The sequence below is a fragment of the Schistocerca cancellata genome, chromosome 1, assembly GCF_023864275.1.
Source record: "Schistocerca cancellata isolate TAMUIC-IGC-003103 chromosome 1, iqSchCanc2.1, whole genome shotgun sequence".
Taxonomy (NCBI): domain Eukaryota; kingdom Metazoa; phylum Arthropoda; class Insecta; order Orthoptera; family Acrididae; genus Schistocerca; species Schistocerca cancellata.
The window spans coordinates 1,143,251,694-1,143,279,546 of NC_064626.1; positions in this window are offsets into that span (position 1 = coordinate 1,143,251,694).

The window sequence follows — 27,853 nt, forward strand, 5'->3', positions numbered from 1 at the left end:
TATAAAGTACTTGTAAAATCCAAGAACTCACAAATTATGTACGTTACTTTCTTGTAAAAAATTCGATCATGGTTCGCTGACGTTCATGGGAACGATAATATTTTGTAATTTCACAATCAATTGTAATGATAGTGTCCGTAAACCTAGTAGTGACGTCGGATGTTGAAGCGAACCGTTCTAAACCGTCCAAGGCTGTAAACATCTCCTGACAGGTAGGTGGAATGGTATCTGTATTCTCTTCCTCTTCACTTCCTTCTGATGGCCCTTCTTGCACCTCGTTCACAGCTTTTGGCACATCCGATTCCACAGAAGCACATAAGGCGGCACATCGTCGTCTACACTAATGAATTCTTCGAAACTAATCCCAGGGTTGGCAACGTCTTGCAGAACTGTCCATCAGGTGAAGTGGCATCTTCTAACTCGTGGACATCTTCAGTGTTGCTATGTCTTCAAGATCTGTTAAAGCACTTCCCTATATGGTGTGGCGATACTGAGTTCCAGGCTGCTGCGACGCCTTTTATTGCGTCAAGCAGATTCCAGTTTGGGGTTGCACTATTGTTTCCAGCAGCACGAATTGCAGCTCTTACAAGTCGCATACGATAAGCTCTCTTATGAGAGGTTATGCCTTGGTCCTAAGGCTGAAGGCAGCTTGTGGCGTTGGGTGGAAAAAACTGAACCTTTATGTTGGATAGGTTCAGATCACGAACGCTATGGGCAGTACATCTGTACAATGTAAGAAGAACATGTCTATTTTGAGCAACCATTATGGAACTGTTATAGCAGCACTGTTGATTTCCGTAACTTTTGATGTTAATTGTTTGAGGGTGAGCTGGATTATACGAAAGGTAGAGTGTTGTGGGTTGGCAAGAGAGCCAACACCGTGTTATTAGAGGAAGCCGAAAGGCACGCGTTTTAGCTCACGCAGGCTGGCGTGAGGTCTGGAACAGGACAAAGAAATTAGACTTGCAAAAAAAGGACGTAGCTGTGGAATACTTAATTAAGTTGCTCTTGACGGTACATGTTTTACAGCATCGATGGTAACTGGTAATGGCGCCTTGCTAGGTCGTAGCAAATGACGTAGCTGAAGGCTATGCTAACTATCGTCTCGGCAAATGAGGGCGTATTTTGCCAGTGAACCATCGCTAGCAAAGTCGGCTGTAGAACTGGGGCGAGTGCTAGGAAGTCTCTCTAGACCTGCCGTGTGGCGGCGCTCGGTCTGCAATCACTGATAGTGTCGACACGCGGGTCCGACGTATACTAACGGACCGCGGCCGATTTAAAAGGCTACCAACTAGCAAGTGTGGTGTCTGGCGGTGACACCACATAGAGTATAGCTGCTGAGTGGGTATGTCCTAAACGTTTAAATTAAAACGTCCAATTGTTATTACGTCAACCTGTTTCGAAGTTAAAAAACTGTAATTATACTAATAACTATGTCATAAATTACTCAAAATAACCAGCTGGGGTCCAGTGTATCGTTACTGTTACTACGAACTTCCCAAGGAGTTCTGCGCCCACAGCATCAGCTTCAAACTGCTGCAAAATCTGAAGCTGTCAGTGTTTTTACATTGGTATTATCTCTTAACGTAAGTGCAAGCTCCAGTTTCAACTTCGTCCTGTTCGTGCTCTCTGAATAACTACAAAATTGTACGAGAAGTTCTTACTCTTCGTGAACAAAGGGCATACTGATTTAGGTTTTCCGTGATTTCCCTAAATTGCTTCAGGAAAATGCCAGGATGGTTCCTTTGAACGGGCACGGGGCATTTCCTTCCCCATCCTAATCCGATGCGACCGATGACCTCGCTGTTTGGTTTCCTTCCCCAAACCGACCAACCAAGCAACCGCGACCAAAGCGAAACGAAACAAGACAGCCATTCTTAATAAATAGACATAGCGTTACCTAATCACCCGGTTTTAATGCTATATTTCAGCCCCTGGTTGCAAATTTATAAAACAAATAAAACTGTTTTTGGGTTCAAATGGCTCTGAGCACTTCTGAGGTCATCAGTCGCCTAGAACTTAGAACTAATTAAACCTAACTAACCTAAAGACATCACACACATCCATGCCCGAGGTAGGATTCGAACCAGAGACCGTAGCGGTCGCTCGGTTCCAGACTGTAATGCCTAGAACCGCACGGCCACTCCGGCCGTCCTGTTTTTGGGCTTCGAAGTCAGACGCTGTAGGCAAGTACTTACTGGAAGCGCTTCAGAAAAGCAATTTCACAAAAGAGTGTTCCGTTTGGCGATGATAATACCACCGTCAACTCTGGCGGTCTAGAACATCTGGTTCCAGCAATGTCTTCAGTAAATTGAAGAAATAACTGGGGGGACAACATTTGAGGAAGTGGCTGTTCATGCCATATTATACGTATTCCTTGCAGAACTGCTTGAATTTTGTTGGAAATGAAAACAAGACAATACTTTCTCATAGTCAGAGATGATGCCTAAAACCTATGCATTCAATTGAAAGAATTTTGGAAACGTATGAGGTTCTTAATTATTTTTTCATGTCTGAAAATAACGTCCCCGTTACAAATAGGCTTTTCTTGAATAGTCCTCTAGCGGAATACCTATGGTTTCTTCAGGGCGTCATCAGTTTACTGAACAAACAAATATCGTGCACTGCAGGTGGAAAAAGTTTGCAATGGAAGTGTATTCTGTTCTCAGTGATTCTGTCGTAAAGTGCAAGTCAGGGCTAAAAACAATTTCGTTCCCCTAAAAGTAAGAAATGTCATGTGACAATGACCAGCTTGTTAATGTGTTCAGAAAAGATATGAATGCTTTTATTCTGTTTGTAGTAATCACATTAGCAAACGGACGAGGCAGTACGACGAATTAACTGTGTTCGGTTGGTTAACTATTAGCAAAGAAGTTGACTGAGATGTTGGTTGGTTGGTTTGGGGAAGGAGACCAGACAGCGTGGTCATCGGTCTCATCGGATGAGGGAAGGATGGGGAAGGAAGTCGGCCGTGCCCTTTCAGAGGAACCGTCCCGGTATTTGCCTGGAGTGATTTAGGGAAATCACGGAAAACCTAAATCAGGATGGCCGGACGCGGGATTGAACCGTCGTCCTTCCGAATGCGAGTCCAGTGTCTAACCACTGCGCCACCTCACTCGGTGACTGAGATGTGTGGTAAATGTTGTAGCCTATTTGAGAAACACGAATGGATGACAGTGAATTGTTTGATGAAGTAAATCGCGTGAAAATGTTTTTAAGTGAACAGCTCAAATCGGAAACCAAATCAACATCTGTATCTGACAGATGGCGTGATTTCATGAATAATCGTTCTGGAGGTGAATTTTCAGAATTTACGAAAATTGTGCGATACTTTTTTTGCAGCCCCTGCCCACAACGCAGCTGTGGAAAGGATGTATTCCTTATTAATTACACACTGGAGTGATGAAAGAAATAAGCTTTCTGTGCAGTGTGTAAAGAATTTGTAGATCGTCAGTTATTTCAATAAAGATTTCGCTTGTTCTCAAGACTATGATAACATCAAATCTAAAAGAGTTACTTTAAGAAGAATTAAGGATGCTAGAAATATGGTATTCTAAGAAAGGAAAAAAAGCCATTGTGGTTCACATAAAGATTGTTTCTGATACCCTCCGGTTTTTCATTTTGAAATATGTTAACCCTAACTAGATATACCGTGCGAGTCCCAGCCATGCCCGATCCCTCAGATGCGATTCATCCGACTACATGGGGATTCCAAGCGACCAGCGATCGATCGCTGTGATCAGCGACTTTGCCACGCACGTGCGATGTACGGTCAGATCATTCAACCTGGCAAAGGACTGCTGCGGTTCGTCGTCGCACATGTGTAGGACATTGTTGCTGCTCGTGCTGCGCATGCACCCAGGGCCCTTTGCTCTTAACGCTGCCCTTCGCCCGTCTCACAACGGTGAATACGTGACGCGACCACGGTAGCAGAAGAACGTTCAGTTTTGTGGGAGTCGTGGCATGTTTGATGAGAACAAAGGAGGGCAGGGTGATATTGGAGTTCTCCACTTCCATCAAGGTGACTTACACATTTAAGGAGATTGAGCAGGTGAACTGGTGGAGAAAGACCTTATTACCTTAACCGACAATCCCCAGCCATGTGTTCCTTAGGATCGTTAACACAGGCATAATTAAAAGTGCCCTCTGTCACTCAACTTGTAGCGATGCACAGAGATCGGAGTCCACGTTAAACAGCGGGCTCAAAGATCAGAGGAAACTAGGACGATGCCTAGTAAATCACTGTAGTATTAAATCAACCATCGGGTTGATGAGCTTACCGTTTTTACTTTATCAATGCTCCGCTGAAGGCGTTATGTCATCTTCACATTTTACGTAAAAATAACTTACATAAAACCCCTAAAAACCGTAAAATAAACTTTCTCCATGTGCCACCCAGTACTCTAACAGTGACGTGGCGCTGTTTTAGCATGTCATGAAAGCAAAATAGAACATCTCAAATGCTTTCATGACTCACTTAAGAATATTCATATCACTGTTCCAGAAGTGGCTGCATTATGGAACAAATTGCACTAAGACAGTCACATCACTTTTCGAAAATTCACGTCTCACACATACAACTTACTCGTATTTTATTTTTGCCTTATAGAACGGGCAACACAGTCACAGAAATCAAAATAATTCCAGTCTTTCGGTTCTGACAGTGGTTTTCAGGCGGTTTCCCATGGTTTTAAAGCAAATGCCAAAATTGGTAATGCCTTGTGAGACATTCTCAGTTGCAACTTCCTACTACCAGCTCGCATGGTATTTGGCAGAAAAGAAAGGAGGCTCTATAGAAGAGTTGTACATTGGCTGCAACATGGAGCAAATTCAGTTTACATTTTTATACCAGTAATTTAAACACAGGATGTGAAGAAAGTAATCCATAATTTGACAGGTAGTAGTACAGACCAAAACGGGGCAAAAATGTCCAGCAAACAGGAGCTCTATAATGAATACTAAGTACTATGAGCACTTGTTCAGCTTTGTTATTGTGAAACAGACCTCACCTACTGCAAGGTCTTTGATATTATGAACGACCTACTGCATACAGTAAAGAAAAGAGTACACATTGTTCTGTTACTGTAAAATACCAGAAAATCTAATACACTGAAGAGCCAAACAAAGTGGTACACCTGCCTAATATCATAAAAGGCCCCCGCGAGTGTGCAGAAGTGCCGCAACACGACGTGGCATGGACTCGACTAATGTCTGAAATAGTGCTGGAGGGAATTTACACCATGAATCCTGCAGGGCTGTCCATAAATCCGTAACGAGACGAGGGGGTGGAGATCTCTTCTGAATAGCATCCCAGATATGCTCAATAATGTTCATGTCTGGGAAGTTTTCTGGCCGTGTGTACCCTCCAATACTGAATTGGTGATCCCTTGATGCCTCAGAACATGTCATACCAACCGATCCCTTGTTCTAGTCAAGTTGTGCCACAAATTTCTCTGCTCCCCAATTCTATTCAATACCTCGTCATTAGTTATGTGATCTACCCATCTAATCTTCAGCATTCTTCTGTAGCACCACATTTCGAAAGCTTCTGCTCTCTTCTTGTCTAAACTATTTATCGTCCACGTTTCACTTCCATACATGGCTACGCTCCTTACAAATACTGTCAGAAATGAATTCCTGTAGGCAGTATTTATCTTACCCCTAGTGAGGTATGCCTCTACATCCTTACATTTGTCCTCTAGCCATCCGCGCTTAGCCATTTTGCACTTCCTGACGATCTCATTTTTGAGACGTTTGTATTCCTTTTTGCCTGCATCATTTACCGCGTTTTTATATTTTCTCCTTTCATCAATTAAATTCAGTATTTCTTCTGTTACCCAAGGATTTCTACTAGCCCTCGTCCTTTTACCTACATGATCCTCTGCTGTCTTCACTATTTCATCCCTCAAAGCTACCCATTCTTCTTCTACTGTATTTCTTTCCCCCATTCCTCTCAATCGTTCCCTAATGCTCTCCCTGAAACTCTGTACAACCTCTGGTTTCGTCAGTTTATCCAGATCTCATCTCGTTAAATTCCAACCTTTTTGCAGTTTCTTCAGTTTTAATCTACAGTTTATAACCAATAGATTGTGGTCCGAATCCACATCTGCCCCTGGAAATGTCTTACAGTTTAAAACCTGGTTCCTAAAACTCTGTCTTACCATTATATAATCTGTTTGAAACCTTCGAGTATCTTCAGGCGTCTTCCAAGTATACAATCTTCTTTTATAATTAAGTTGAGCTCTGTGCAAAATTCTTCCAGGTGGATTCCTCTGTCGTTTCTTACCCCTATTCCATATACACCTACTATGTTTCCTTCTCTTCCTTTTCCTACTATCGAATCCCAGTCACCTATGACTATTAAATTTTCGTCTCCCTTCACTATCTGAATAATTTGTTTTATCTCATCACACATGTCATCAATCTTTTCGTCATATAAACTAGTTGGCATATAAACTTGTGCTACTGTGTCCCTGTATAAGGGACGATAAAAAGTTTCCGTTTGAGGTAGTTGTTGCAGCGTACATGCAACGTAGCGCGACTAGCGCGATTTCAGGTATATAAGCACCGTCATGTAGATGAGTAATTAGTGTAACATTCGTGTCTTTCCGACGTGCTTGCAGTAAATGCGAAAACGTGACCTATGGCGACGTTATTACCAAATTCGTCAAACATGAACAACGTGTTGTTATTCTTTTCTTGGCTGCCGAACGACAAGCACCGATACACATCCATTGGAGAATGAAGTACGTACATGGGGCGGCACGTCTGTCTAAAACCGCCGTTGTTGAATGGTTCGCCAAGTTCCTTGCTGATGATCGAGATTCGACACAAGATGCCGGTCGGTCTGGAAGGCCAGTCTCATCCATTACGGACAAGTAGGAGACACTGGTGCACGTGCCCTGTAGTGCTGATATCTCCCCCATGCGATTATCACGCCTTTGGTCACTTAAAACATGCCTTTCATATCTACATAAATTACTCCGCGATTCACAATCGTGTGCTGGCAGAGGGTTCATCGAACTACCTTCAAGCTACTTCTTTACCGTTTTGCTCTCGAACAACGCAAGAGAAAATTTATCATTAAATCCTTCCGTGCGAGCTCTGATTTCTCTTTATTAAATAATGATGATCATTTCTCCCTCTGTAGACGTCCGCAAACAAAAATTTTCGCACTCTGAGGACAAAGTTGATGACTGAAATGTCATGAGAAGGTTCTGCCGCATCAGACAACTCCTTCGTTTTAATGAGTGCCGCCCCAATTTGCGTATCATACCCGTGCCACACTCTCCCCTATTTCGCGGTAGTACAAAACGAGCTGCCCTTCTTTTGACTTCTTCGTTGTCCTCGCGTCAGTCCTATCCGATGCGGATCGCACACCGCACAGCAGTACACAGAAGAGGGCGAACAAGCGTAGTGTAAGCACTCTGTTTAATAGACCTGTTGTTCTGCCAATAAATTGCAATCTTTGGTTTACTTACCGTAAAACATTATCTGTGTGATCGTTGCAATTTAATTTAATCATAATTGTAATCCCAAAGTATTTAGTTGAGTTTACAGCCTTCAGGTTTGTGTGATTTATCGTGTAACCGAAATTTAGCTGATTCTTTTAGGTAGTCATGTCGGCGACCTCTCACTTTCCATTATCTTGGGTCAATTGCCAATTTTCGCACCATACAGATATCGTGCCTAAGTTATTTTGCAACTGGTGTTGATCTGATGGCTTTACAAGACTGTAAATGACAGCATTGTTGCAAACAATCTAAGAGGGCTGCTCGGATTGTCTCCTATGTCGTTTGTGTAGATCAGGAACTACTTCTGTTCTACTCGATGATTTCCCGTCAGTTACAGCGAACTTTGATCTTTCTGACATGAAAGCACAAATCCAATCGCACTACTGAGACGGTATTCCATACGCATGCAATTTCATTGGAAATACCTTGTGAGGAACGGTCTCCAAATCCTTCCGGAAATCTAAAAGTATGGAATTAATTTGACGTCCCCTGTCGACAGCGCTCATTACTTCGTGCGAATAAAGAGCTAGTCGTGTTTCACAAGAACGATATTTTCTGAGTCCGCATTGCCTATTTGTCAATTAATCGCTTTCTTCGAGATAATTCATAATTTTACTGCACGGTATGCCGGCCTTTGTGACCGACCGGTTCTAGGCGCTTCAGTCTCGAACCGCGCTATTGCTTCGGTCGCAGGCTCGGATCCTGCCTCGGGCATGGATGTGTGTGATGTTCTTTGGTTAGTTACGTTTAAGTAGTTCTAAGTCTAGGGGACTGTTGACCTCAAATGTTAAGTACCATAATGCTTAGAGCCATTTTTTGAACTGCACGGTATATGCTCCAGGGTTCTACTGGAAATCGACGTTATTGATATGGGTCCGTAATTCAGCGGATTACTTCTGCTTCCTTTCCTGGCTATTGGTCTGACTTGAGTAACTCACCGGTCTTTGGAAAGTGATCCTTCTACCAGCGAGCTGTTGTATATGATTGCTAAGTACGGAACTATTGTGTCAGCATGGTCTGAAAGGAACCTGACTGGTATGCAATGTGGACTGGAGGTCTTGCCTTTATTAACTGATTTAAGCTGCTTCGCTACACCGAGAATATCTTTTTTTTTTCTTCTAAGTTACTGATGTTCGCAGCCGTTCTTGATTGGAATTCTGACATAATTACTTCATCTTCTTTGGTGAAGGAATTTCGGAAAACCGTATTTGGTATCTGTGCTTGAGTGACACTGTCATCAGTAACATCACCATTGTTATCGCGGAGTGAAGTTATTGGTTTTCTCTGTCAGCTGGTGTACTTTACTTACATCCTGAATAAGTCTGCATTTTTTGCCAGATTTCGAGACAGAGTTTCGTTGTGGAAACTATTAAACACATCTCGCGCTGAAGTCTCGCTAAATTCGTACAAACTTTCGAGCGCCAGTAGAACTTAAATGGGAAGACAGTAACAGTTGAGGTTTACGCAGAGCTCCTGGAGCAGCTGGATGAAAAAGTGTGGGAGGAGTGGTTTCAACTGCAAAAGAAGATACCAGGACAGTGTGGCTGTCCACATGTCCACAGTGGTTTCCTGTCACTGGAGAAATTGAGTGATACTAAGTGCAATGTACTAAAATATACCCCTTTCTTGCCTGGACTACAGCCTTTAAATACTGACGGTAGCAGGGATAAAAGAGAGAGAGAGAGAGAGAGATTTAAAGTTCAGGGAGAAGAAATAAGATCTGTGAGGTTTGCTAGTGACGTTGTAACACTCTGAGACGGCATAGGACTTGGAACAGCAGTTGAACGGAATGGACAGTGTCTTGAAACCATAAGATGAAGCAAAAAAAGGAAAAAAGGAAGGATAGTGGTTTGTAGCCAAATTAAAGCAGATGATGCTGAGGGAATGAGGTGGATTCTGCTAATCTGTTAGCAAAATAGCTGATGATGCCCGAAGTAGAGGATATAAAATGCACATTGACTGTACCAAGAAAAACATTTCCGCAAAAGAGAAATTTGTTAACATCTAATGTAGATACAAGTGCTCTGAAGTCTCTTCTGAAGTTTCATTCTGTGCAATGTAGCATTATATTGAAGTTAGAAGAGAGTAGAAACTGTTGAAATGTGTTGCTACAAAGAATATTGAAATTAGATGGAATGACTGTTGAGGAGATAACAGAATCGAATTGTAGAGGCAGACGTGCGCATCAATACCTTAAGCATGTTCACGTCGATGTAGGCTGCATCACTTATGCAAAGATTAAGAGGGTTGCACGGGGTGGACTACCGTGTAGAGGTGCATCGGACCAGTCTCCGGACTGAAGACCACAGCAGCAACCAGCCCGTAATTCTCAGGTTTGTCACCCTCTAACTTACTATTCTGACGTCTAGCGAAATTTGTGCCTAGATAACGTTTCGAGCCATTTTAAGACGTTATAGCAGCTGTAGATGACTATTCTGTAGCCCTCCCAGAATCGCAATACAACGTTGGGAAATCTTCCTGGAAAGTGATTACAAAAGTGCATTCACCTGGAAGGGCAATATGTTGAAATCAATTGCAGTTTTTACCCAAGTACACAGTTTTTCTCAGAACAGCGTTAGTTTTCTTTCTGACCTTGCAACAAACCGGGTGATGCTATCTAGGAGTTAAGTTTTTCTTTCCCTAAAATTTTTATTTATTTTTTGCAGATATCTTCGATATCACGGATGTGGCATGTGTACAGTACCAAAAATATCAAATTTTGTGTGAGAGCTTAGCCAACTTAACTTTATTATCCATTACATTCTTTTGGTTAATTAAACTCATAAGTGTAATTAGTTTACCTAAGTTGGTGCTAACATAAAACTTAGTTATTATTGTTCATATGTAAACACATACCCCATTACTGACTTCCTGATAGTGAAATATCTACAGCTAATGACAAAAATACATTTAGCAAATCTTGCACTCATTTAGCTTCAGAGTAATTAGCATTCATAGTTAAAACGTTGGTACTGAAATAGATTACCATATTTTGGCGAACTAGACAGAATAATTCAACAGCAGTTATTGTCGTATCTAAAAGTTCACTTTCAGGCGAGTCTCCCTCCACTCTACAGTTAATCGGAAATGTAAATTTTTAATTGTAATTTGTAAACAATAATAGCTGAAAGTAGCTCTGATTATTGTAATCCTGGTTGTGAAAGGTACAAGGTCTGTGTTCCCCCAGTTCTGAAAACATGCCTCAGACGATTTACCACAAATTACATCTTGTACAATGTCCCGAGTTTTGTCCGATTTTCGCGTCTGGGGGATCAGTCTGTAATTTAACGACTACTTTCAATGATTGATTGGACAGTGAACGTGTAATTATTATTATTATTATTATTATTTGGACTGTGCGAAACTTGAATACTGTGATAATAGAATCAGAATATGAACAGTGCTATTTCCTGTAGTTTCTCACTGAATACATTTCGTACCGAGATGACTTAGATTTAAAGGACATTGTTTTAAGAATTTCATACAGTGACAGTGTAAATCATAAGTGTTTCACACACCTGAACTTTAGTGAACATTTACGTTGCGGCATTGCCGGCCGAAGTGGCCGTGCGGTTAAAGGCGCTGCAGTCTGGAACCGTAAGACCGCTACGGTCGCCGGTTCGAATCCTGCCTCGGGCATGGAAGTTTGTGATGTCCTTAGGTTAGTTAGGTTTAACTAGTTCTAAGTTCTAGGGGACTAATGACCTCAGCAGTTGAGTCCCATAGTGCTCAGAGCCATTTGAACCATTTGAACGTTGCGGCATTCTCCACATGTTGTACTCGGTTGATGTACTATGTACCTCAGTCCACCTGATTTTCGACATTCTTCCGTAGCACCACATTTCAAACTCTTCGATTTAGGTTACTGCACTCAAAACCTCATATTATAGTACATCAACCGAGAGTAGTATGTGGCTAACCGTTTATCTGTGCATAAATTTTGACAGATGAAACACGAACTAGCCATAAGCCGTAGATTATTTAACATCAAAGTGCCATTAAACTGTTTAGACTGTAAATCTCGTGAGGACCACATCGTTTAAAATAGCCTGTTTTAGACAACGACTTTTCAGCCAGAATGGTTGGAGGCACACCTACCGATGGCATATTGACACGAGTAAATACGGTTGTGCTTAAACCCCTTATTTGCTCCAGAACTGCAAGGAAAAGACGAGCGCGGTACAATCGATGACACGTGCTTTGGGAAGTTGTAGGCATAACTGGATTGCACAACAGTTGCCTTACGTGTGACGAGGCGCTCATGCGCAACGAAATGGTATTTATTATGTGAGCGGTTTGCGTAATGCTTGCAGAGTGGTTCTCCTGTTCCTAGTATGGGGTTACGTACTCGATGGAAAAAAACACTCCGCAGTTCTCGCGTAACAAGTGAATTTGTTATTGAGTAGATTTTTGCAGTGTTCTAGAAGGCCCTAAAATTGAAGGAAAGATGGTTCAAATGGCTCTGAGCACTATGGGACTTAACATCTTACGTCATCAGTCCCCTAGAACTTAGAACTACTTAAACCTAACTAACCTAAGGACATCACACAACACCCAGCCACCACGAGGCAGAGAAAATCCCTGACCCCGCCGGGAATCGAACCCGGGGCAAGGAAAGATGGAACAAACAGCAGTTCTTACTGTAAGTATGTACAAGAGTTCGTAGTATAATTTCGGTTGTGTGGTCGGTATTAGCTTCTGAAGTTCTCAGGGTCATAGTCTTGGATATGACGATCCTTCATTTCCTTACTCGTATTTCTATTTTGTGCACTTTTCGTGCAATCTGACACACCACAGTATTGATACACTTGCATGCAATTTTTGGCCTAAGTGTCCGGCTTTTAAATTACGTCATGGACTGACAGTAAATAGTTTTGGAATTTTTTATGCATATTTGTCTCGCACAAGCAATTTTTTCCAACAGTGTATATCCCTGTGTACGATGTGTGCAACATCGTGGACAACGTGTCAACTAGATAGTCGTGTGTGTACCTTTCAGTGCTAGATTCTGTTCAGTTCTGCACATGTCTTCGAAAATTACTGGTTTACAGACCAAGAGGTAGACTTAGGAGATTTACTTCGAAGATCTGAACCGAACGATTCGATTCAGTAACTGTGTTGAACGAAGTATGAGGCGGTGGTTGCAACGGCACAAGATTTGGCGTTTACAAGATGACATGTATATTTTTTTGTTATTATTACAATTTTTGCTCTTAACACTGTGACTGAACTTAAATCTTACATGATTATTCTATATTTTTCTTGTTTTCTTCTTCTTTATCTGCTCTCAAAATCGCTTCATTCCTCGACTGTGTTCCTGTTTCCTTTTTTTCTACCTATATTTCCCCCGTTTTCTTCCTTTTATTTTAAATTTTATAATTTTGTTTCTAAATTTGTCTCTTTCAACTATCGTTTCTATCATTTCCCTCTTAATTCGTGCTTGTTTCGGGTCTTCTTCTGTTTTTTGGAGCCAATTGTATTTTATTGAGCTATTTAGTACATCAAAAATCCTCTTTGTGAGTCTGTCGTTGTTCATTATATATTCATGGCCATAGAATGTTAATCGGCGTTTTCTGATCATGCGTGTGAATCTGTCTGTGTATCTGTGTAAGTCTTGGATTGGTCTCCTCATCCATATACACTCTGCGATCAAAAGTATGCGGATGGCGCAGACTCTGGCAGTTGACCCTGACTGTAAATAAATGTAACATATTTCACATACATAGGAAAAGAAATCCACTATTGTACACCTACACTATTGATGACAAATAGCTGAAGACAGCGTCTGCCGCAAAATATCTGGACGTAACTATACAGAACGATCGTAAATGGAATGACCATATAAAACAGATAGAGGGAAAAGCAGACACAAGACTCAGATTCATCGGAAGAATCTTAAGGAAATGTAACTCATCCACAAAAGAAATGGTGGCTTAGAAGGCGCTTGTTCGCCCAATTATTGAGTATTGTACACATATCTGGGATCCCTATCGGATAGGACTGATAAAGAAGATAGAGAAGATCCATAGAAGAGCAGCGCGTTTCGTCACGGGATCGTTTAGCTGGTGAGAGTATAACGGAGATGCTAAACGAACTCCACTGGCAGACGTTACAAGAGACTTTGCGCATCACGGAGAGATTTGCTACTGGAATTTAGGGGCAGCACTTTTCAGGAGTCAGACAACATATTACTCCCCCCCCCCCCCCGCCCCCCATACGTCTCGCGTATTGATCACGAGGAGAAAATTCGAGAAATTAGAGCCAATACAGAGGCTTACCGACAATCTTTTTTTCCCACGTGCTATTCCTGAGTGGAACAGGGTTGGAGGGCTCAGATAGTGGTACCGAAAGTACCCTGTGCCACACGCCATTAGGTGGCTTGCGGAGTATGATGTAGATGCAGGTGTAGATGTAGACACCTGGCTGAAAAGACTTAAAAGTTCGTAGTGTCCTCCATCGGTAATGTTGGAATTCAGTATGGTGTTGGCCCACCCTTAGCCTTGATGACAGCTTCCACTCTCTCAGGTGGTGGAAGGTTTATTGGGGAATGGCAGCCCATTCTTCACGTAGTGCTGCACTGAGGAGAGGTATCGATGTCGGTCGGTGAGGCCTGGCACGATGTCGGCGTTCCAAAACATCCCAAAGGTGTTCTATAGGATACAGGTCAGGACTCTGTGCAGGGATGTTATTGTCGTGTAAACATTCCACCACAGGCCGTGCATTGCGAACAGGTGCTCGATCGTGTTGAAAGATGCAATCGCCATCTCCGAATTGCTTTTCAACAGTGGGAAGAAAGGAGGTGCTTAAAACATCATTGTAGGCCTGTGCTGTGATAGTGCCACGCAAAAAAAACAGGGGCGCAAGCCCCCGCAAAACATGACCACACCATAACACCATCGCCTCCGAATTTTGCTGTTGGCACTACACACTCTGGCAGATGACGTTCACCGGGCATTTGCCATAGCCACACCCTGCCATCGTATCGCCACATTGTGTAACGTGATTCGCCACTCCACACAACGTTTTTCCTCTGTTCAATCGTCCAATGTTTGCGGTCCTTACAGCAAACGAGGCGTCATTTGGCATTTACCAGGTGATGTGTGGATTATGAGCAGCCGCTCGACCTCCCGCCTAACTGTCATAGTACTTGCAGTGGATCCTGATGCAGTTTGGAATTCCTGTGTGATGACGTGGGTAGATGTCTGCCTATTACGACCCTCTTCAATTGTCGACGGTCTCTGTCAGTCAACAGACTAGGTTGACCTCTACGATTTTGTGCAATACGTGTCCCTTCACGTTTCCACTTCACTATCACATCGGAAACAGTGGACCTAGTGAAGTTTAGGAGTGTGGAAATCTCGCGTACAGACGTATGACACAAGGGGCACACAATCACCTGACCACATTCGAAGTCCGTGAGTTGCGCGGAGCGCCCCATTCTGATCTCTCGCGATGTCTAATGACTACTGAGGTCGCTGATATGGAGTACCTGGCAGTAAGTGGCAGCACAATGCCCCCAATATGAGAAACGTATATTTTTGGGGGTGTCCGGATACTTTAGACCACATAGTATACGATCCCTGTGTATTGCTCGGAAAATATGTATGATTATTTCACGTTCTATTTTTTCTGTGTCTTGTGGTTGAAAAGGTTTTTGCGCCTACGCTTAAGTTTGTACGCTTTTTGAAATTGTTTGTTATATGTTGGACGACTTGTTTCTGAGCCGTGTTGGCTCGTTCTGTGCTTTTACAGCTTTGCCTACAGGCGCGATTGTCTCGTTCTGTGCTTATACAGCTTTGCCTACTGGCGCGATTGTCCAAGCGGCTGGTGATCGGTAGTGTTGTATTGGTCGGCAATACGTGGGCCTAATATCGACGCAGCCGGTTTGCCCTGGATTAAGGAGGTATAGTTGCTGATGCGGATGTCGGAGTGCTGTTCATCTTCTGGTGCCGTCTGTTCTGCCCTTTTATAACATTACAGGTCGGGATTGATCTATGAAGTCTTGAATATCTTATTTGTATCTGTCAGTTGGTAAGGAGAAATTGAGATTTGGGGGATTTCTTTATATAGTTTTGTGTGATTTTTCCCGACGCTATGCAAAGCTGTCATTTCGTTACGTACGATTTGCGATCTGTTACGTTTTATTTTCCGACAGTAAATCATATTTTTCTGATTACCGTTAAAATATAATGACGATAGATGTATGAGGTCATTTGGAATAACATTTTAATAATTATGTAGATGACGTGACGTCATTCTTTCACTCTTAGGAAAAAAAGTTTAATTGTGCGTTTATGAACGGTCAGTGTCGGGATCAGTTATTACGATTCGAGAAATAATTGACTTGACGAAGTTCAATTGTACACAACCGCGTGGGGCGAATTATGACCTTAGAATTGATTGTAGATGTATGCAGGTCAATTTCGTGACAGGCTAGTAAGCGTTGCGAGTGTGACGTGGTATCAAGACTGCTTTCTCACTGCCGATGGTTTGCTTTAAACTCGCGAGAATACGATTTACGCGAATTAATTGTCGCGAAAAGGTAGAATATTTGATGGTTATCCCACTGTTGATGGGCCATTGTGGAGGACGTAAATTTGGATAGAAAGATCATTTTCAAAATCCAATACAAATCCTGTTGATCGAAGTAGCCTAGCAATCCAAAAGCTCATACGTGGTTATCAGCAGAAACAGTGTACTATTTTTCATGCACATCGAGGTGTGAATGGTTTGTGGGTGCGAAATAAACATTTGAAAGCATTTGATTGAATAAAAAGGAAAAATATAAAGAAGGGGAGGAGGGAGATAACTTGAAACGTATAACCCGGAGCACATTATAGGACGGGGTAGAATTCTTAGCTGTTGGCGTAGAATCTGCAAAAGTTTTAATGCCGTGTCAATGGAATATTTCAGTGTAATATTTTACCATTGTGCTGCTTCTAATGTTTTCTTGCCTACTGTAATTGCCACCGTGTAATTGTTGTATTCCTTTTTCTTCAGGAAGTTGGAACAGCTTTGTATTCCTTTTTCTTCAGGAAGTTGGAACAGCTTGCATTTTGTATCCTTTCAGACGGCACAATACATGACGTGTTGTATTAGCACCGTTATAAACCGAAGCCACCGTTATAAACCGAAGCATCTAGGTAACTGCTTGGCTCCACGTATAGGGGGCGCAACATCATTCTCCTCAGTTCCCGTAGTGGATGGTGTCGTATTCTTTAATTAACACACGTCCTTTAAACCTGTCCTTTTTGTTGACGTTTTCCGTATGTTCTTTTATTCGCTGATTCTGCGGAAAACCCCTTCTTTAATTACGTTATCAGTGCACGTGATTTTCAACATTCGCATGTAGAACTTCCCCTCAGAAGCTTCGATTCTCTTCTGTTCCGGTTTTCCTACAATCCATGTTTCACTAGCATACAATGTTGCGCTCCAAACGTACATTCTCAAGAGTCTCTTCCTCACAATTAAGGCCTATGTGTGACACCAGTAGACTTCTTCTTGGCCAGGAATGCCATCTTTGCCTGTGTCAGTCTAGTATTTCTATCTTCTTTTCTTCTTCCGCTATACATTATTTTGCTTTCAAGGTAGCAGAATTCCTTAAATTTGTCTACTTTATAGTCATTTTGTTGTTAAATTTATCGTTAATCGCGCTTCTGCTACTACTCATTACTTTAGTCTTTCTGCGGTTTACTCTCAGTTCGTATTCCATACTCATTAGATTGGTCGTTCTGTTCAACAGCTGTGTGATGAAATCAGAAAGACGTTTCTCGAAGTGTGCGTTTTGGGTACGTGCCGTATAAATGGAAACTGGTAAACTCTTGTAGGATGAGGAGATAACAATGTTGTTGAAAGAGGGTGGGAGTGAAGGGTTACCAAACCGAAAAGCAACAGTTTAGCACAAAATGTCAGTATTGTGCGATTCTCCTATTATCAACGACAACATGTAAAAGAATTTAGTGCTGGATGCCAAAATTTTATTATGAGCATGCACACCAAAGACAGCCAGCTGAATAAATCGTACTCGACCTCAACGAATTGCACAAAAAAACAGACACAATAATACTGTCAACATGAGTGTCTTCACTATCAGTCAGAAGTTCCATTACTGTCGAGTGAAGTTTGACTGGCTCATAAAATTATCTTTTTTCTAAGATTTTATGTATTCTCTTGAGCCTAAAATTAGTTTTTCGCTTAAGACCGGTTTTTAATATACTGAACAGGGCAAAACAGTGTGTTCTGGAATGTGTTGACAACAACCGGCTGTCTGTTGACCCGTGTGACATCTTCAAAGATCTTTAAGAAATCTTATACGAAATCAAGGCTCACGCTCTAACTTGTTAATAAGATAACGTAAAAGGCCCCTAGTACACAGATATTTTATAAAACGTCTTTTATACAAGGTCTTTGGTAAATTTGTTGTACAGTGTAATAGGAGCCTAAAATAGCGAAATTCTGGAATGAGGAAAGTTATGGCTACATATGCTGAATTTGCCCAGTGCATACGTCTTAATGCAGGAGAGCCCAGTGTTTGGCTGTCTGTCTCAAGTCACAGTCAGTGACGAATCCTTTAGACTCCGATTAGTACAGTGGCGAGGAAACACAGTGCAGTGTTTCCAGTTGCGTGTCTAAAAATAAACACAGTGAGTTACCTACTGCAGAAGACATTGTTGTGGTGTAGACGCTGCCTCTGCAACGTAATTTGAAAGGCTAGTTCTGCTAATAGAGCACATGACGACGATGCGTATGTACGTGACTCGACAAAATTCACGGTGGTCAAACAAATCGCCTATCCCTACAGTAATGGCTATAGCTATGAGCGCATTGAAAACATTCTGAACGAGAAGAAAGACGGAATGTTATACCTGACTTGCTCCGGACCTAACCCGAACGAGTCAGTCGTAATACCTGAAAACTGTGGGAACCTACATGTAGCTCATTCAAACAGTCAGGAAAATGTTATTTGAAGACGCTAGAAACTGGACAGTGCAAAAGTCATATTGAACCTCTACAGAGCGTTTTCTGAAGACAAACACTCGTTATGATATATATGACAGTCTTCATACAGCGGAGAAGGTTCAAAAATGGCTCTGAGCACTATAACATCTGAGGCCATCAGTCCCCTAGAACTTAGAACTACTTAAACCTAACTAACCTAAGGACATTTCACACATCCATGCCCGAGGCAGTATTCGAAGCTGCGACCGTAGCGGTGGCGCGGCTCCAGACTGTAGCGCCTAGAACCGCTCGGCCACACGGGTATACCAGAAATAGATAAGCACGTGACAAGGAAATCGAGCTCATTTCTAGGGTTCCATATCCCAGTAGAAGAAAACTGAACTCTTTCAAGATCACTTGTTATCCGTGTGTGTGTGTGTGTGTGTGTATGTGTGAGAGAGAGAGAGAGAGAGAGAGAGAGAGAGAGAGAAATGGTTGACCTTTGATTGTCTAGGGGTCATATAGTTGAAAAGTGGCGCTGACAATCAGGTTTTGTGTTTTATTTGTTTTATATTACAATTCCGATTAGTGGATTCTGAATAGAGAACCAGCACTTGTAAAGTAATATGCTGACTTGTGCATGTCACGAGTAACTGGCGGGAAATAAGAATTAACTCTTTTAAACAGCAAAAGTTGGTACCCGACTTGTCCTTTATCCCTAATCTATTACAAGGAAAGTATTCAAAAGTCTATTTCAAAGCAGACTAATATCTCGAATATATCTTTTCGTATCAAAGTAAATCCAAAGACCAATAAAGTAAAAAAGATGCCATATTTGTAAAAGCAAAGTTCAAAGACATTGAAACGCTAAGAAAAGGAATAGTACTTTTCAGTTAATAACTTGCTACGAAAAGAAAGATAATCTTTGTTTGGATAGGGAAAGCAAGTTTATGTTGCATCGAAAAGTTATTCCATTTAATTCTGAAAGGTTGAGATGGGCGAAAAATCTTCTTACGATAAAATTTCGAGTACCAAGGATATTGTTGTAGCATACAGAGGTTACTTTTGACAACGAAAGATAAACAATATTATATTACATCTTAGCATTGTGAACATAGTTTCCAGTTTACGTAAAAATTTATAATGTTCAGACTGATTTCTTGTATACACGATTATTCGTTGAAGCTTCAAAACAGGAGCAACTACGGATCTATGTGACATAAATAAGCTGTCGTTCCTGGTGCCTACGTTGTTGCGAAACAGTTAGTTGTGCTGTCAGAGGGCACAGAGTAAACTTCGCTATAGGCTGTTATTGGTAAAGTAAATATATCATCCTTACTACCTGTAGTCTCCCTTATTTAGTATTTTTCTGGTGACTGATACTAGCTTTGATTAAATCCTGATGGATGCGTTGTTGTAATTAATATCCAGATAGCTATCACTGACCCCATTGTACCACGAAAACTGTTAGTGCGTCCATTCTTTTGTATAGAGGGGTGTCGTTGAAAGCTCCAGTGTGATTTATGGCGTGAGAAGCAGAATATAAAATCTTACGTGACATCGTCCTGTTAGTACAGAGGTTTATTTCAACCCCCACAGATTACGTCTTTGAGTGTAGGCAAACTCTTGACAGGACAACATATTGTAGTATTAAGAGAGTGAGCTGCATTGTACGACGTTGCTTTTCACCTACATATTGGAGTGCTGTTAGACTTTTCATACAGTATAGAGTTAGTCTTATCTAAAGGGTGGCGCAGTACAAGAGATCAGTAAATATGGTTCTTTGTTAACCTTGAATATTTCTACATCAAATACGGAGACAACTGAAACAGCCGGAAACAAAAACAAAAAATTTCCCGCTGCACAGGCAAGAATGTTGGCAGAAGCGCTATTACGATAGATTTAGTTCTTACACGAGGGACACGTCCACGGTATTGCATTATAGTAGCCGCGATAGTAATCAGATCCACCATAAAGATCTCTTTAAACAGTAGTTATTAACACCAACAGCGGCATCCGGAATTATAGTACCACAGTGTATTTATATTTACGTATTTACATTCTCCGACAGGAAAAAATACCACTACTTTCTACAAAGAAATGAAATTGAACAGTACATTGCAGGAACGTAGTAGAGAGATATCTAAAACGTAGATTTTAAGAATTCAAGTAACAAAGTCAATGTTTGTCTACAGAACAAAGGGTAGGGATAGGTAAAAGATTAATATCAATAACTGATAACATATCCCCGATCACAGAGCCAATCGTATGCCAAATACACATATTTAGGGAAGCTGGCTCCGTTTGGCAGACAAACTTATAATAAAGCAAGGAGAAAATTACACATGAATACATTTATGGTCTCACGGAAGCGCAGAATATCCTTCGAGAGGAACACTAGGCGTCAAGGCTTCGATAATAGCACCTTTCGCAAAGTTTCTTAGCTCATAACTGGCGGTGAAACGTGTACTTACCAGCACGACGTGGGGCATGCGTCAGTCGCGGTTACGGGCCTTCCCCAACGACAGCCCACGCGTCGAATCCAAGAGAGCAAAAGAACAGTTGCATACCTGCGAAATCCGCTCGCGTAGTATTCAATGCGTCTTTGTTTTCTCACTGGAAACCTCCGAATTAGTGGCGCACAAAATTCAAAATATATACTATCTGATCAAAATTGTCCAAAAACCTAACATGGGGTGTGTCCACACTTCGCCTTCGAGGGCTCGAGCTCTGATGAGGATGCTTACAATGATGTATCAGAGTATCTGTGAAGGAGAACCGAAACGAGAGAACATAGTGATTTTGGACGCTGGAATCTGGAACTAACACATACTGAAGCTGTTCGACTGGCTTCAGGTCGTGACCCTGGCCTGGCCAGTCCATTTCAGGAATGTTGTTCACGAACCATTGCCTCACAGGTGCTAGTTTACGACATGGTGCATTGTCGTGATGATGGACCAATCGACCCAGAACTTTTCCTCTATTGTATGCAGTACAAAATGCTGCAAAATATATTCATATCATTCCGCATTTAGTGCATCCTTAATCGCAATGAGGGGGACCACACCTCAACCGCGAAAATTACCCCATGCCGTAACACAAGCTCCCCCGCAGGTCGTGGTTGGCACAACGCATGATGACTGGTAATGTTCCTAGGCATTCGCCAAACCCAAACCATTCCATCGGATTGCTACAGGGTAAAGCGTGATTCATCAGTACAAATCCCGCTTTTCCAGTCGACCATTGTCCATGGCGTCGCTGTTTACGTCACCTCAAGCGTCGCTCAGCGTTGACTACGGCAATGTGTGGTTCACGGGGGGCTGCTCCACTACTGTACCCCGTTCTTTTTAACTCCCTACGCACAGTCTTTGTGCTAGGTGGACTGCTTGATTTCATGCAACTTTATACAACCGTCCTCCTCATTGCTCACGGATCCTGCCTGCAGACGAAGTCTTCCTGGTCTTGGTTTAGCCGCCGTTGTCCTTCGCGTTTCCATTTCACAGTCACATCACTAGCAGTCGACGTTGGCAGTTTTAGGGGCGTTGAAAGGTCCCTGATGGATTTGTTGCTCAGGTGACTCCCAATGACTAGTGCCCATTCGAAGCCACTAAACTCTCCCGACTGACTCACTCTCTTGTTACTGCTTCTCTGCTGACAACACGGTTCTTTTATACTGGCAGCGTCTCGTGACATCTGCTGTATAATTCTGCATTACATAACCGTGTCTGGACACTTTTCATCAGCTAGTGTACTGTTTTTGTCATCAGTTTTCTGAGTGGTTTGATGCGGCCCACCACGAGTTCCGCTCCTGTGCCAACCTTTTCATTCCAGAGTAGCACTTGAAACCCACGTTCTCACTTATTTGCTGGATATATTCCAGTCTCTGTCTTCCTGCCTTCCTGCCCTCTGCAGCCCCTTCCAGTACCAAAGAAGACATTCCCTGATAAAATTATAAAGAATGTAGCAACCAGTCGCAGAGACATAATTTATTTATCTTGTTGCAAATTGGTTTCGACTGATATCAGTCATCGTCAGTGCTAAAACAAATACAAGAGACAGGGCATAAACAACTACTTTAGCGAACGAAAAAATGACAGGAAATCATAGTTACATCAATTACAGCATATACAGATGTCTGAAATTAAAATTCAGTCATAACATACCATTTTTCTAACCGATACATGTCATAAGTAGAAGAACTGTCCTTCCACGTTGCAACAAACGCCTTCTATGTAAAATACAAAAATAATGTAAAATACAAGCAATAAAGAATGTCACATTACAAAAATTATATAGTGATGGTAATTGATAATACCAATTCAAATAATAACAACAAGTGAAAATGTCTGAAAATTGACAGATAACAACAATTAATATATACGATCGTCAAAATTGTAAGAAGAGATAAACTCGCTAAAAATATAATTCTGTTCACACAAATTTAGGAATGAAACTTATTTGTCGTAATGACGAAACCAAATAGAGGTATCATGGCCATCTGCCGTTCTACCGACAAACTGCAAGTGCATCAAGATGCACATTTATGTTGTTGCCAATAGATGAGGCTATGTTACTGAATGCACAAATCCAAAATTGACGAAGTTCAGATGAAAATTACAGTACGAGATAAACAACCGCATTACTTAAATAATGCGATTAACGAAGTGTTACGTATATGAAGAGCCACATATGTGGATAACGACTTAAGATCTACTATGCGAACTATAGCCTCATGAACAAATGTACCATGCGCCCTTTTATTTCTCAGGAGTATAGTGGTAACTGTTGCAAGGATTGCCATATTACTGCCAACCACCGGCGATAAAAAAAAGATTCAGACAATTTCACTTGTTGTAATTATTTAAATTGGTATTATCAATTACCATTACTATATAATTTTTTGTAATGTGATATATTCCTTATTGCTTGTATTTTACATTACTTACGCATTTTACACACGGGGCGCTTATTGCAACGTGGCGCCACCTCATGTCATCTTGTTGTAGTGTTTGACCTATGATGTGTCACTTCGTAACAGGAATCAGTCAAGGACAGTACTTCTACTTATGGCATGTATCGGTTAGAAAAATGGTTATGTTATAACTTATAATTTTAATTTCAGACGTCTGTATATGTTGTGATTGATGTAACTATGATATTCTGTCATTTTTTCATTTGTTAAAGTAGTTGTTGCTTATACCCTGTCTCTTGTATTTGTTTTAGCACTGATTGTGGTGTCACCGCCAGACATCACAGTTGCTAGGTGGTAGGCTTTAAATCGGCCGCGGTCCGGTAGTATACGTCGGACCCGCGTGTCGCCACTGTCAGTGATTGCAGACCGAGCGCCGCCACACGGCAGGTCTAGAGAGACGTCCTAGCACTCGTCCCAGTTGTACAGACGACGTTGCGAGCAATGGTTCACTGACAAAATTACGCTCTCATTTGCCGAGACGATAGTTAGCATAGCCTTTAGCTACGTCATTTGCTACAACCTAGCAAGGCGCCACTATCAATTGATATTTATCTTGTCATGCCTGTACCGTCAGACCGATGTACACCAATTATGGATTAAAGTTAAGTATTCCAGAAGCTATGTACTATTTTTGGCTACTATAATTCCTTGTCATTTTCCAGACCTCACGCCAGCCTGCGTGAGCTTAAACGCGTGCCTTTCGGCTTCCTCCAAACCCCGTGAATTGGCTCCTGCCAATTCACAACACTGATGATGACTGATATGGTCGAAATCGATTTGCAACAAGATAAATAATGTCTCCGCGACTGGTTGCTACATTCTTTATAATTTTATATTCCACGGTCGCTCCACAGGAAGGGAACCTTTTTGAGCCCAACGTTCATTACTTGAGGTCGTAACAGATGTCCTTTCACCCTGGCTGTTCTTCTTGTCAGTGTTTTCCACATATTCCTTTCCTTTCCTCTCCAATTCTGCACAGAACCTCCTCATTCCTTACCTTATCAGTCCACCTAACTTTCAACATTTGTATGTATTACCACATCTCAAATTCTTCGATTCTCCTCTGTTCCGGTTTTCCCACAGTCCATGTTTCACTACCGAACAATGCTGTACGTTCTCAGAAATTTCTTCCTCAGATTAAGGCCTATGTTTGATACTAGTCGACTTCTCTTGGCCAGAGACATACGACTGGAGTTCATATTTCTTAGCGAAGAAAGTTCTATATGTAGATTATCATAAGAGTGAGTATCTGCGCCAGATTTCTACTTAACAAATCTCAATACGAAATCTGCAATCTGCAAGAGGAGTCAATGCGAATTCAACAATCTGCAATCGATTGCATCAAACCTAACCATACAGTGCCTTCCTCATCACTAAAACTCGACCTCTGTTAGGCCAGGGGATTTCCAGGTAAGTCATTAGGCTACTCTACTAATAGTTTTAGCGCCCCATTTCCATTGAAATCCTCTCATGAGAAAGATTTAGCTGGCGTTACCTTTGAGCATGAGGCCCACATCAGTATTAAAACTTGGGGGTAATTTTTAAGACAGCATCCAGAGTCCAAAACCAGCGACTGTCAGAAGCGCGCGCTACATACCATGTTTGCAGAAGTCTGGGCTATTCACGTTACTAACAGAACCAAGTGCCATGACCGAGGAATTTGTTGTTGTTCTGGGAGCACTACGTTTCTGTTCACGGATGGCAGCAGTCCCGTTTCCACACTCCATGAGTCATTATCTGCTCAAAAACTACAGGGTGTCTCAAAAAGTACGCTGCAGCTTTAACGTGTTGTAGGGCCCCAAACTGCCTAATGTATCCATGTGACATACAAACTTACAACGTTTTTTTGTTTGTATGTTCCAGATTGTCATGAGTGAAGCACAGCGACAACTGTTGAAGAAAAGGCTCAGTTTGTGGAACAGTTTATTCAGAAAAAATCGGACACGCAGATTCTAAGGAACTTCCAAACACGGTTTAGGAAGCACACACCTTCGCAGACGTCGATACGCCGGTGGTACGTTTTATGCAGACAGGATGCGCTGATGTGAAGCAACATACTGGACGTCGTAGAACAAGTGAAGACGACATAGAATGGGTACGTTTGGCTTTTAAACGTTCACCGCATTGTTCGGACGCCTTCGCGTGTGAGCAGCCCACAGTGGCTTGCCTTTTATGTATTCTATTTTAAAAAAGTTGTGACCAAACTTTATCGCTTGATATTTACTTTTATACGTGACATGCCAGTTTGAGTGTTTTACTTCTGATGAAGGCACTCACTACAGTACCGAACACTAGGTCCAAAGACTTCTTTTTTGTGACCGGGGCTGCTGTTGCATTAATTTTGCTTTGTAAACGGTCGCTAACCACGCAGCCATACTCAAAGCTTTAGTCTATACTTGTTTTCTTGATAAGTTCCTCCCTAACTGAAATTTCCGAACTTAAAAGGCTGAGTCGTGTGTTTCAGTGGCATTCTGTGTCAAGATTGTCAACCAAATCTCCCTGGACCAACTGCAGTTTTTAGCAGCATTTCTTTTTAGCTCCTGCGGAGTCTTGCTGTGTTACTGTTTCTGCCAGTACTTCATTTTGGAGATTCACAATACGTGATTGTTTCGTTTTATTTGCGCAATGTAGGTTGTGCCAATTTCATTATTTTACCGGGGTCGTATGTCAGTGCAGAAATTTTAGCATGTTTCGGGTTACAGTCTCATACAAGTCGACATTACAGTTTTTTTAGAATTACGTTTTCTTTCAAACAGTTCGGAGTGACAAAGTCTACTGAGCCTGAAATTATTGGTTTGCTTATTTATTTGCTTATGAATGAGATCTGTTTTCACACACACAGGATTTTTTTCAATTTCATGTAAGTGTTGTGGCTTGGAGGTTAGCAGCACATTTAGATTGTCACTTCACTTTCCCAGGTTTGTATTTACGATAACACACAAAGTAAAGGCTTGTCACTTTCAGTGGTATGTATCTCAATTAGTTCAGACGGCATAGAACATTGACGATTAACCATACATTTTCAGACACCCTATACTTCTAAACGTAAGCCACAGTTTGACGGAAAACCGCTTTCCATACAGGATTATCAACGTGTTGGACTCGATGCGTGAAGGAGGTCAAACAATTAACTTCGTTTGGATGAAATCACACTGTGAGATTACTGGCAAACGAAGCTGTCCAACACTTAGCCAAAGTAACTACTTTTAAAGAACCCACACTATCTGGACCGCTATGTCCTACACAAAGGCATAATAGGACAGTGACAACCGGAATGGAAGGGAACAACAGAGCACAAAATACAGAACACTTTACGCATCACTCCCCTTCTCCATTAAATCTCATACACATTTGGTTTGTAGGAAACTCTCCTCTCTCATACCCAGACTCCAAATTTAACTGTGGATATTTCTGAAAACATCTCCAAATGCTGCACATCGCAGAGACACCTTTCTGCAAAACAAGGAGGGGACGCAGATCAAGTCTTTGGGGCCAAAGAACAGGGAAGCAGTGAAATGCTTTTACACGAACTTGTGAAGCTTCGTCATCCTTTGCCAATGTGCATGATGGCTTTGTTAGCAATACCCACCTCAGATTGTTTGCAGATGACGCTGTAATTTACCGTCTAGTAAAATCATCAGATGATTAATTCCAATTACAAAATGATCTAGAGAGAATTTCAGTTGTTGTTGTGGTCTTCAGTCCTGAGACTGGTTTGATGCAGCTATCCATTCTACTCTATCCTGTGCAACCTTCATCTCCCAGTACCTACTGCAACCTACATCCTTCTGAACCTGCTTGGTGTATTCATTTCTTAGTCTCCCTCTACGATTTATACCCTCCTCGCTGCCCTCCAATACTAAATTGGTGATCCCTTGATGCCTCAGAACATGTCCTACCAACCGATCCCTTCTTCTAGTCAAGTTGTGCCCCAAACTTCTCTTCTCCCCAATCCTATTCAACACTTCCTCATTAGTTATGTGATCTACCCATCTAATCTTCAGCATTCTTCTGTAGCACCACATTTCGAAAGCTTCTATTCTCTTTTTGTCTAAACCGTTTATCGTCCATGTTTCACTTCCATACATGGCTACACTCCATACAAATACTTTCAGAAACGACTTCCTAACACTTAAATCTATACTCGATGTTAACAAATTTCTCTTCTTCAGAAACGCTTTCCTTGCCATTGCCAGTATACATTTTATATCGTCTCTATTTCGACCATCATCAGTTATTTTGCTTCCCAAATAGCAAAAGTCCTTTACTACTTTAAGTGTCTTATTTCCTAATCTAATTCCCTCAACATCACCCGACTTAATTCGACTACATTCCACTATCCTCGTTTTGCTTTTGTTGATGTTCACCTTATATCCTCCCTTCAAGACACCATCCATTCCGTTCAACTGCTCTTCCAAGTCCTTTTCTG